Source organism: Meleagris gallopavo, chromosome 2, assembly GCF_000146605.3.
Source record: "Meleagris gallopavo isolate NT-WF06-2002-E0010 breed Aviagen turkey brand Nicholas breeding stock chromosome 2, Turkey_5.1, whole genome shotgun sequence".
In the NCBI taxonomy this organism is placed as follows: Eukaryota; Metazoa; Chordata; class Aves; order Galliformes; family Phasianidae; genus Meleagris; species Meleagris gallopavo.
This window is the reverse complement of record NC_015012.2, coordinates 41826800-41836819: the sequence shown is the minus strand read 5'-3', so window position 1 is coordinate 41836819 and position 10020 is coordinate 41826800.

Below are 10020 nucleotides of genomic sequence, written 5' to 3'. Positions count from 1 at the left end.
GCTTGAGGTGTATAAGTACCAAAGGCCTTGGATACTTCCCTTCCTGAGTCCAGGACAGAATGATTGCTTGGTTTTGTCACACATTTGCAGACAAATATTTCCACTATAAACACAGCTTAAAATTCAGGCAGAAAACATTCTTTTGATCTTTCCAGTCTTTTAAAGAGTGTGCATCACATATAAGTTTTTGTCTACTACTACTTTTGTCTACTTACTTTTTCTTTGGAGTATCCAGGTATACTTGTATAAATAATATATAATTATAAAATTATATTAATTATATGTAATTTACCTAAAGTTTTGTGAGAGCAAATGTTCACTTTTTTTAAAAAGTGATATCTGATACTTGTAGACTTTTAAATTCACTTGATATGTATGAGAAGATTACAAACATTTGGAAGAATCTGTACTTGAAATGAATTGATTTATTGAATTATACGTTTTCTTTTTTTACTTGTCATAATATTATGAAATTAGGAATGTCTAAAAGTTTTGGATGTTTGCATTTGCTTCCTTCAAGAAGGTATCTTAAATGCATTTTCCATCACATTATGTGTTGCATACAGCGCTTCAAAAAATGTAAGAATACCTCAGAAAAACAAGGAAAAAAAATCCAACAAAATCCTGACTTCTGCAGGTTCCACTCAAGCTGCTTTCAGAATAAGTGTGAGAAATTCCCAGGAGGCCCTAACATGAGGAGAAATACCTGCTTCCCCTCTGCTTTAGTTTTTGGGAGCAAGCCTGAACGTTTTGTGATGTGAGATCTGACCAGACTCGTACTGATAGGCAGTGCACAACAGGTGGGCTTTGCTGGAGTATGAATGGGAAGACAGTATGGCTTTGCTATAGCGTGAATCAAAGAACCCATAGAAGCTGTGAGCAATAGATAAGACATCTGCACAAAACCATGCTGATGAGGAAAGGAGTTACTTGACAAACATGACAAAGTCCTGACGAGTCAGTGGCGGATAAGAAAGGAAGATATTAATTGTACTAGTGGTCAGTTGTAGGAATATGGAAAGGAACTTCAGGAGATATATGTCATCTTATACACCACTGTTGTGACTAAGCTAGTAAGCAGAATCAGAAACCACATGAGCTTTGTATCAGTGAAATGATGGCTTTGAGATGTGCCCTTTCAGAGGTGCACACTTATTTTGTCTGCCAAGTCACAAGTGTGCAAATGCTGTGCTTTACTGAGATGTTCTGGCTTCAGCTGACACAGAGCTCATTCTCTTCACAGTGTCTGGTATGATGCTACATTTTGGCTTTAGGAGAAAAACAATGTTGGTAACGCACCAATGTTTTAGCTGTTGCTGAGCAGTGCTGTACAGAGCCAAGGACTTTTCAGTTCTTCAGCTTCTCATACTGACCAGCCAGCGAGGGGCTGGGGGGACGTAAGGAACTGGGAGGATGTAGAACAGGACAGCTGACCTAAACTGGCCAAAGAGATATTCATACCATATGACATCATTTGTAAAAGCATAAAACTGAGAAGAGTTGTCCTGGGGGGTGATGCTGCTCAGACGCTGGTTGGGTATCGGTTTAAGGGTGGTGAGCAATTGCTTTGTGCACCACCTGTTTTGTACATACATTACATATGTACATTACATGTGAGATATGTATGATAGTATGTAATATGTAGTATACATGTAATATTATAATTGTTACTGTTAGTGTTATTTCTCTCTTCCATCCTAGTGAATAGTTTTTATCTCACTCTATGAGTTCCACTTTTTTTTTCCCTCCCACAACCAACTGAAAAGGCGGAGATTCAGTGATGGGCTGTGTGGTGTTTAGCTTCTTACCAGGTTAAACTATAAATGAATTTAAAGGTGGCAAAACCTTTGCCTCAGAAGCAAGTCCAGGGTCATTTCTAGGACACAAGTATGGCCCTGGGGTGTCTGGGAGTGAAAGCTACCAGCCTAACAATGTAGGGCTCTGTGGGACCCACCACCACCAAATGCAAAAAACTTCCTCACCTAGTGAAGGTCCAGATCATGTGGGTTGTAAGTCATCAGCATAAAAGCTTTTGCCGCAACATTACCCTTCATATTTCTTCCCTCAGTGGCTAATTGACTTGCAAGGATTTGTCAAGAATTAGTCAATTCTTCATCTGTGTTTCTGCATACTGCTTACATAGTTTGTGCACCAGGAAAATGGTACTACTCTTCCAGAACTAAGTCTCCAATTCAAGAACCAGTGCACAGCATGATTGGTACATTAGCAGATTACTTACTGAGACCACAGAGAGGAACTGAATGTTCAGCTTAAGAGAAAAGTAAGGTAGCAAGAATAAGAATATAATAATATACTATGTACTTCTGGTTATCTTGTAGTCTGTGAAGGAATGTGTTTTAGCAGAAATTGATAGCAATTGCTTAGAATCTCATCTCATATCCAAGGGGGAGTAGGTTTTATACAGGGAAGGTGTAAAGTATGGAATGAAAAGTCCTGATGGAAGAGCCTTAAAAGAATCTGACAGTTAAAGTTTTCTTATTTGTTTTCATTATGAAGTTGAGGAAAACAGGAAGGAAAACAGCATCTCTTCCACCAAACTAAATGTAACGATAATAGATACAATTCAAAGTCAAAGTTTAAGACCAGCAATGAAACAAATCCAGTTACTTGTCTTGGCACAGGAGTTTTGGTGCAATGTTATCCACAGGATTTGTCTCGGGCTGTTCAGCAAAGCTACAGCTTGCACTGCTAAAAAAAAAAAAGAAAAAAAAGGTTTTAATGGCTTTGGACACCTAGTTAAGCGGCCTGTTTCCCAAAAGTGCTGATGACCCAGGAGCTCCTATTGACTTCAAAGCATAGGATTTGGGAATGTTTGTTGCTTTAAGATTTATGGTCTCTCTGCATCCTAACTGAGAGATTCAAGAAATTACAACTGGTAGCTCATCTCCATTAAAATCAGAAAGAAGTGCTAGGCTGATTTGTGGCATCTGTTCCAGAGGCCAACATGTTCATGTCTTTACAGACCCTGCAGAGGGAATAAGTAGCATGAAGAAACAAAAGTAGCACAGAGGAAGATTTACTCAGGGTAAACCAGGCAATTCACTGCAAAACCCAGGAGGTGACAGAAGCAGCAGCAGCAGCAAAAAACAGAGAGAAGCGAGAGCTGCTTTGTGCCTACAAGCTATGGCTATTTGAACAAAATGTTGTTCAGATCACTGCCCTGACTGTATTCCCATCCGTGAGACGGCTTAACAAGATTTTATAAGCACAGAATCACCAGCTGAGAAATAACAATCCAAGACAACATGTGAAAATTCATATCTAGACAAAAAAATACCACGAGGAAAAAAACTTTCATGCAAGATTGTACCCCACTTCTCAAGGAAAACGAGACATGCTCAACAGTCAACGTTTTGAAAGGCTTTCTCCTCTTTTGAGGAAAAAAACCATATTAACTACTAAGGAATAAGAGTCCATAAAAGGATGCCAGTGTTAGCAGCCTGAGTGACAGACAGGAAGGGATCTCCACAATTGGCGTTTGGTGAATTGCAAGCTATAAAAGCTGCAGTTTGCTGGGCTGTCTGCAGTTCCTAGGCTCAGCAGTTTAATTCTGTCTGCTACTAGAAGTTTTATTTAAAAAGACTGATTTCTCAATTTCTTTGTGTATCACATTACAGCAATAAAAGGGAACAAATACAAGCCTCTTACTCTGCTTAGTCGTTGGCTCTACAAAGGCGTTTTTTGACATCTGCCTCCAAACTGCATCTCTTAATCAGATTTCTCAGCCTTTTTGACTATTTTGCTTCTTGTAACAAACAGCTAAGTTCCTTAGCTTAAAGAATGTATTAATTTCCAGTAAGAGAAAACACGTGGATCCTTCAGTGAACACATCAGTCCTACTAAAAGTAACAAAAATCGGCTCCAACCTTCTTGTTACATTACCCTCTCTCACTGATACCTTCATATCTCCCAGCTTTATACCTTTTTTCTTTTTATTCTGTTTGTTTGAGCCTAAAATCAAATATTTGAATCTGAATTCTATCTTAACTACTCATATGCACATATAACTGCACATATTTAGCATTGCTCCACGTGCAGAGGTCTTGACAAATTTTAAGTTAATGCTGAGGGAAAAAAGTCTCTCTCATGCACTGATGTTACTTATGTGTTGACAAAAGATGAAAAATATATATAACCTGGATAGACAAAAGATAAAAGACGGAGCTGATGGAGCCAGACTTGTTTTGCAAACTGAAACTGCTTTAAATTATAAAAGCCCTTTGAATAGTCATTTCACATACTTGTTCCATTCTCTTTAAAAGGGAAGAGACAGGTTTGATCTTTGATATATACCTAAGGAATCTATGTGCATTATATTGCTAACGGAAACTAGTTAATACAACAAAGATGAGGAGACATACTTTTTTTTCATCATACTGTTTTGGACTTCCTAGGAACAGACATATTCTAGCACTTCCATTTGATACAAATAATGGCTGACTTAACTGAAAATCAAGATATTCTGCATATTCTGGGCACAGATCAAGCAAACAGAAGCAAAAACATTCTATACAAAATAATTTACAAAGAATGTACAGAAAAGTTACAGACCAGTAATAATTGCCAGAAAGTAACTTTTGTAATGGTGGTGGTCTTATTTTCCTGAGGAAAATGGAAGACACCAGAGGGTTTAGTCCACGATCTCTTTATCTTCCCCAGTTTCTCGAAGTCTCTTTTCTCTAAACTCTATTAGAAAGAACAGAGGTGGTTTTTCCTTAGTGGTAATATACTGCTAGCTTGTACACACCATCTGTACATTTTCAAATTCCAGAATATCAGATAAGTATAAAAATCTATGAATCCACAACTATCTAATGTCTACATAAAAAATAAAGTAGAATTTTTCACCAAACACTACTGGTAAATAGAGCAACTCCCCAGCAGATGGCAACATTGGTCTGGCTTTGATTTAGTATCAGCTGGTGTTCACCCACCAACCCAGGAAGAACATACCCACAGCAACAGAACTTCCCTCCTTTGAGCTTGAGATACCTGCATGCCTTGAATCCTACTTTTTTTTGTTGTTGTTGTTTAAAACTATATGTATATCTCTTTATCAAAGCTTATGCTTTGTTTCTATATGCTACCTGAGTCTCCATGTGTTTGGGGTGCTAACTGCCTTAATACATGTTGCAGAATCAGAATGCTTGTTGTCTAATGCCACAGGCTTGTACGCATTTACTCTCATGAAGCGGTGTTGGACTTGCTCTTTGCTTAAAGTGGGAGGATTTGCTCCTCCAAACCTTGCCTAGAGATTCAGAGATATGAGAGGCATGGAAAGCCAAACTGCCAGTGACAACTGAGGCAAAGAACTTGTTGAATACTTTGGCTTTCTCCTTCACTGCTGAAGTCTTGATTCTGAACTTAGTTACTCAGTAAATATCCTCAATAGGCATGTTCAGCATTGCTCCACATGCAGAACTCCTGACATATTCTAAGGTGATGCTGGGGAAAAAAAAATCTCTCTCACGCTTCGATGTTACTGATGTGTCAACAAACGATGAAAAGTATATATAACCTGGGTAGATGAAAGATAAAAGAAAGCACCAGAGAGCACCACACTGCTGGCTCATGTTCAGCCAAGTGTCAATCAAGACCCCTAACTCCATTTCCTCTACAGTCTTCCAGCTACTCTGCCCCAAGCCTGTAGCATTGCCTGGGGTTGTTGTGGCCAAAGTGCAGGACCCAGCATTTGGTATTGTTCAATCTCACCCCATAGGTCTCAGCCCATAGTCTCAGCCCAGTGATCCAGCCTGTCCAGATCCTTCTGTAGGGCCTTCCTATCTCCAGGTGGATCAACACTTCCAGCCAACTTGGTGTCATCTGCAAACTTACTGAGGGTGCACTCGATGCCCTTATCCAGGTCATCAGTAAAGATATTGAATGGGACAGGCCCCAGTACTGATCCCTGCAGAACAACACTCATGACCGGTTGCCAGCTGAATGAACTCCATTCACTACCACTCCCTGGGCCTGGCCATCCAGACAGTTCTCTACCCAGCAAAAAGTGTACCTGTCTAATCCATGGACCGCCAGCTTCCCCAGGAGAGACAGTTCTGTGGGAGACAGTAGTCTTGTTATTTTTCACATACCTTGACAACTTCAGTTCCATCTACTACGTATCTTTTCTGATCCCATCTCTGCAAGCCCAGACAGCACCCCAGGTCACACATCCCTGCTTTGATTGTCTGTATATTTCCACCTCTTCCATCAGTTTGATCAGCAGGTCCTTGCTCAGCTATGCTGGTTTCCTGCCTCCTCAGTCTCATCCCTTATGCTGGGGAATGAAAGATGTTTCTTCATCTGTGTACAGTTACAATCTCTGGCACTAGAAAAAAGAACAACTGTCATGCTACTGCACATCACTGTTATGCAAATATCATGACTCTACTTCATCTAAAGGCAAATGTCTTCTAGTTATCAGCAATGCTTGTGCTGAAATACAGCCCCTGATTTCCCACTGAACTCTGTTAGGGGAAATGCTAGAGGTAAGCAATAATTAATAAAATATGTAATAAAAATAAATGAGTGAATTAGAGAAACGGGCAAAATCAGCACAGGTGGTATCAAAATCAGTTCTCTTATCAGCTAATTCAAGGAATTACTTTGGCACTTCACCAGCACAGAAACTCCTTTTGCACCTGGGTACTAAACAGGGGGTTCAGCTTTTGGGCAACCAAATTGATTCACTGCTAATTGATGAGAAATCTCTACAACTATTAGTGTCAGTTACCTGATAACCTGATAATCTAATGGCATTACCTGATCTTATTCCATTGTATCTTCCTCACTTTCCGCACTAAATGCTTATTTTGTGTTTCTCCTGTCATCTTTAATAGTCTCCCTCTGCTTGTTATTCCGTGCCAAGATAAATCAGTATCAGAACAGAGTGGCAACAAATACACACTGCTCTTTCAGCTATGCTCATCTTTGCCAAAATACAGTTCAGAACTTTGCTGGTGATATGAAGCTGGGAGGAGTGGTTGACACACCAGAAGGCTGTGTTGCCATTCAGCATGACCTGAACGGACAGGGGAGCTGTACAGAAAGGAACCTGATGAGATTCAACAAGAGCAAGTGCAGAGTCCTGCACTTGGAAAGAAATAACTGCATGCAGCAGTACAAGCTGTGACTGACCTATGGATAAGAGCTCTACAGAGAAGGGCCTGGGAGATCTGGAGGAGAACAGGTTGGCCATCAGGGTGCCCTTGTGGCCAATAAGGTCAGTGGTATCCTGGGGTGCATTAAAAACAGAGTGATCAGCAGGTCAAGAGAGGTGATCATCCCCCTCTGCTCTGCTGTGGTGAGGCCACATCTGGAGTACTGTGTGCAGTTATGGGCTCCACAGTTCAGGAAAGACAGGGAACTGCTGGAGAGAATCTAGTAGAGGGCCACAAATGAAGAATCTCCCTTATGAGAAAATGCTAAGAGATCTGGGACTTTTCAGCCTGAAGAAGAGAAGATTGAGAAGGGGGATCTTATCAGTGCTTAAATATCTAAAGAGTGGGTGCTGTACAGAACAGAATTGTAGCCAAAGTCCTGCAGGCTGCACCAGTAAGATGCAAAGATTTCCTCCTACGCAACCTATAAAATCCTGCTGAAATGCAGGGCCTCTTGAGCCATGTGTGATGCAATAGCATATCAGGGACACTCATACAGGTAAGCAGATATGGCATAGGACCTGTAGGATATGGGAAATAGCCAGAGTTCTGGATGGATATACTGTCATTAAAACAGCACCAGTTGCTCATATGTAGGCAAGGCTTGCTCAGGGTTTTAATGCAAGAAACAGTCTATGTTGGCTGGTAGAGTGCATATCATAAATTTTGAAAAATCTAGAATTTTACCAGGATATCTAAGAACCAAAGCATTTCTTCGATTACAAGCAAAATTAAAATCATGAGAAAGCATCCTAGGTAAACACAATGTGCAAGTTGAGGATAAAATTGCAGCAAGCTCCGATTTTTGATGTCTAGATTGGAATGGGCTATTTAATGGCAAGAGCACAAAACTGCACTGACTCAAAGAGCTAAACTACTCAAGTTCCTCATACAGGAAAACCTGATGCAGTGCAATGAACTCTACCTGTGACACATTGAGGTTTTCTGGTTTATTTAAACTACCAACAGCTCAGTGTCCAACTCTAACTTAGCTGGATACTTTCCAAGGCTCAGCATTTTTTTAAATGTCATTCTAAGAAGCAGACCCCTCCGAAATCAATCCTGGATTCCCAAGTCACAAAAGCTATAACTTTTGTGACAGTGCCTCTGGGGTTCTGCTAGCTCTCCCACCAGTGGTCAAAAGGCAACACAATCCAGGAAAATACACTCACTTGCCCCAAATGCCGTTTGACACCAAGTCTGAGTACACCTTTCCCGTGTGCAGGAGAAGGAAGTCTGCAAAAAGAATAGATACCATCTCACAGGAATACCTGTCACTGCTGAAAATGACACTACTTCTTCCTTTGCTCACTGGTACAATTGGTCTCCATGAGATTTCAAGAATGCGAGTGATTGATTTTGAAAGCTGATGAATATCTGACGTGTATCTAGTAAGAAGCAAATGGAACAAGGAAAAAGACAGGAAAATAGAAGCGACTGGCACACAAAATGAAACTTTGTTTTGTTTAAAAAACAAAACTAAACAAAACACCAAGAAAAAAACACCACGACTTCCTCCTCCCTCTCATTTGCAAAATCCGTCTCTTTGGCTAAACACCAAAGTACTGTTCAATAGGCACATTGCTCACAGTGGGAAGAATCCTGATTGCATTGCAAGTAATCCTTTGCTACCAAGGATACGAGTAAACATGCATAATCCCAGCTGTTCCCACCCTGCAGAAAGGTCTGCAGGCACCCACTGAGCTGAGAAAACCTGAATGCAGCCCTGGCACAGCTCCTCACAGCCCTCCCCTCCCAAGTGTCGGGTAGTAGCAGTGCCTGGAGTGGAGGAACACACCAATGGTACCCAATGGTACCTTATGGCACTGGGACAGTTTTGTGAGTTCGAGAAGAGGGCTAAAGAAAGAAATTTAAATTCAGTAGTAATTCCAACCATGCCTGTAGGATTTTTAAATCCTACATTTGAAGGGTTCTGAGCAGTGAAGTGAAGCAAACCTTTACAGTTCTATCGAAACCAGTGAGTTGAATGAGCACCGATTGCACTGTGGATACAGATGAACGTACTCCCACACCGAGTTAATGCTGAATGACATAGGGATCTCCTGCCTCACAAAGGAAGAACTGATGGATGATGCAGGCAGTCACATACTCCAGAGGCAAGGTGATCCTACCGAGAACCACACAGGCAGATTTATGAAAGAGAAAGGGAGCAGTGCCATTGACTGAGGTATTTTTTGTTCTTTTGCATCATGTCTCTTAGCACCTGCTCACTCTTCTTCATGCTAACGCTATTTTTCCATTTCCATCTTGCAGTAATTACCTAACGATACCATATTTGCCTCTTCTCACACAGAGGTTTCCAGAAGTACCATTTTGAGACAATTCTGTAAGCTTCATAGGGCTGAGATCACATCTCTGTCCCTACACCGGACTGCTGCAAGTCTGTGGCTATTCACTTATTTCCTACTGGCATGATTCTGAAACTTATTCCTGATGCAACATCAAAGGAGCTTGAAAAATGCATAGCACTGCAAACGTGGAGAAAGCTAAAGAAACCCAATTAAACAACCATGAGAAAGCTTTCTGGACCAAGATATTCTAAGATTTCTTTTGATCTTGTGTAACTCAACTCTCCATTGCAAAGCTCAAGATTTTGCAACGTGACTTTTGCTGCAAGTTTCCATAACTCTTATGGAGCTCGTAGCTCCACTTGAGGGGGAATTCAGCCTCAAAAAAAAAAAAAAGGCAAGCAACAAAGCAACAGATGTTTCTTGGAAGACAAGGCAGTAACATAAGCAATACAAGGATGCAAACACACAAAGGACAGTTATACTGTGCAACATCCTGGCCTGTACACCAGGAAAAGCAGAAAAGGTAT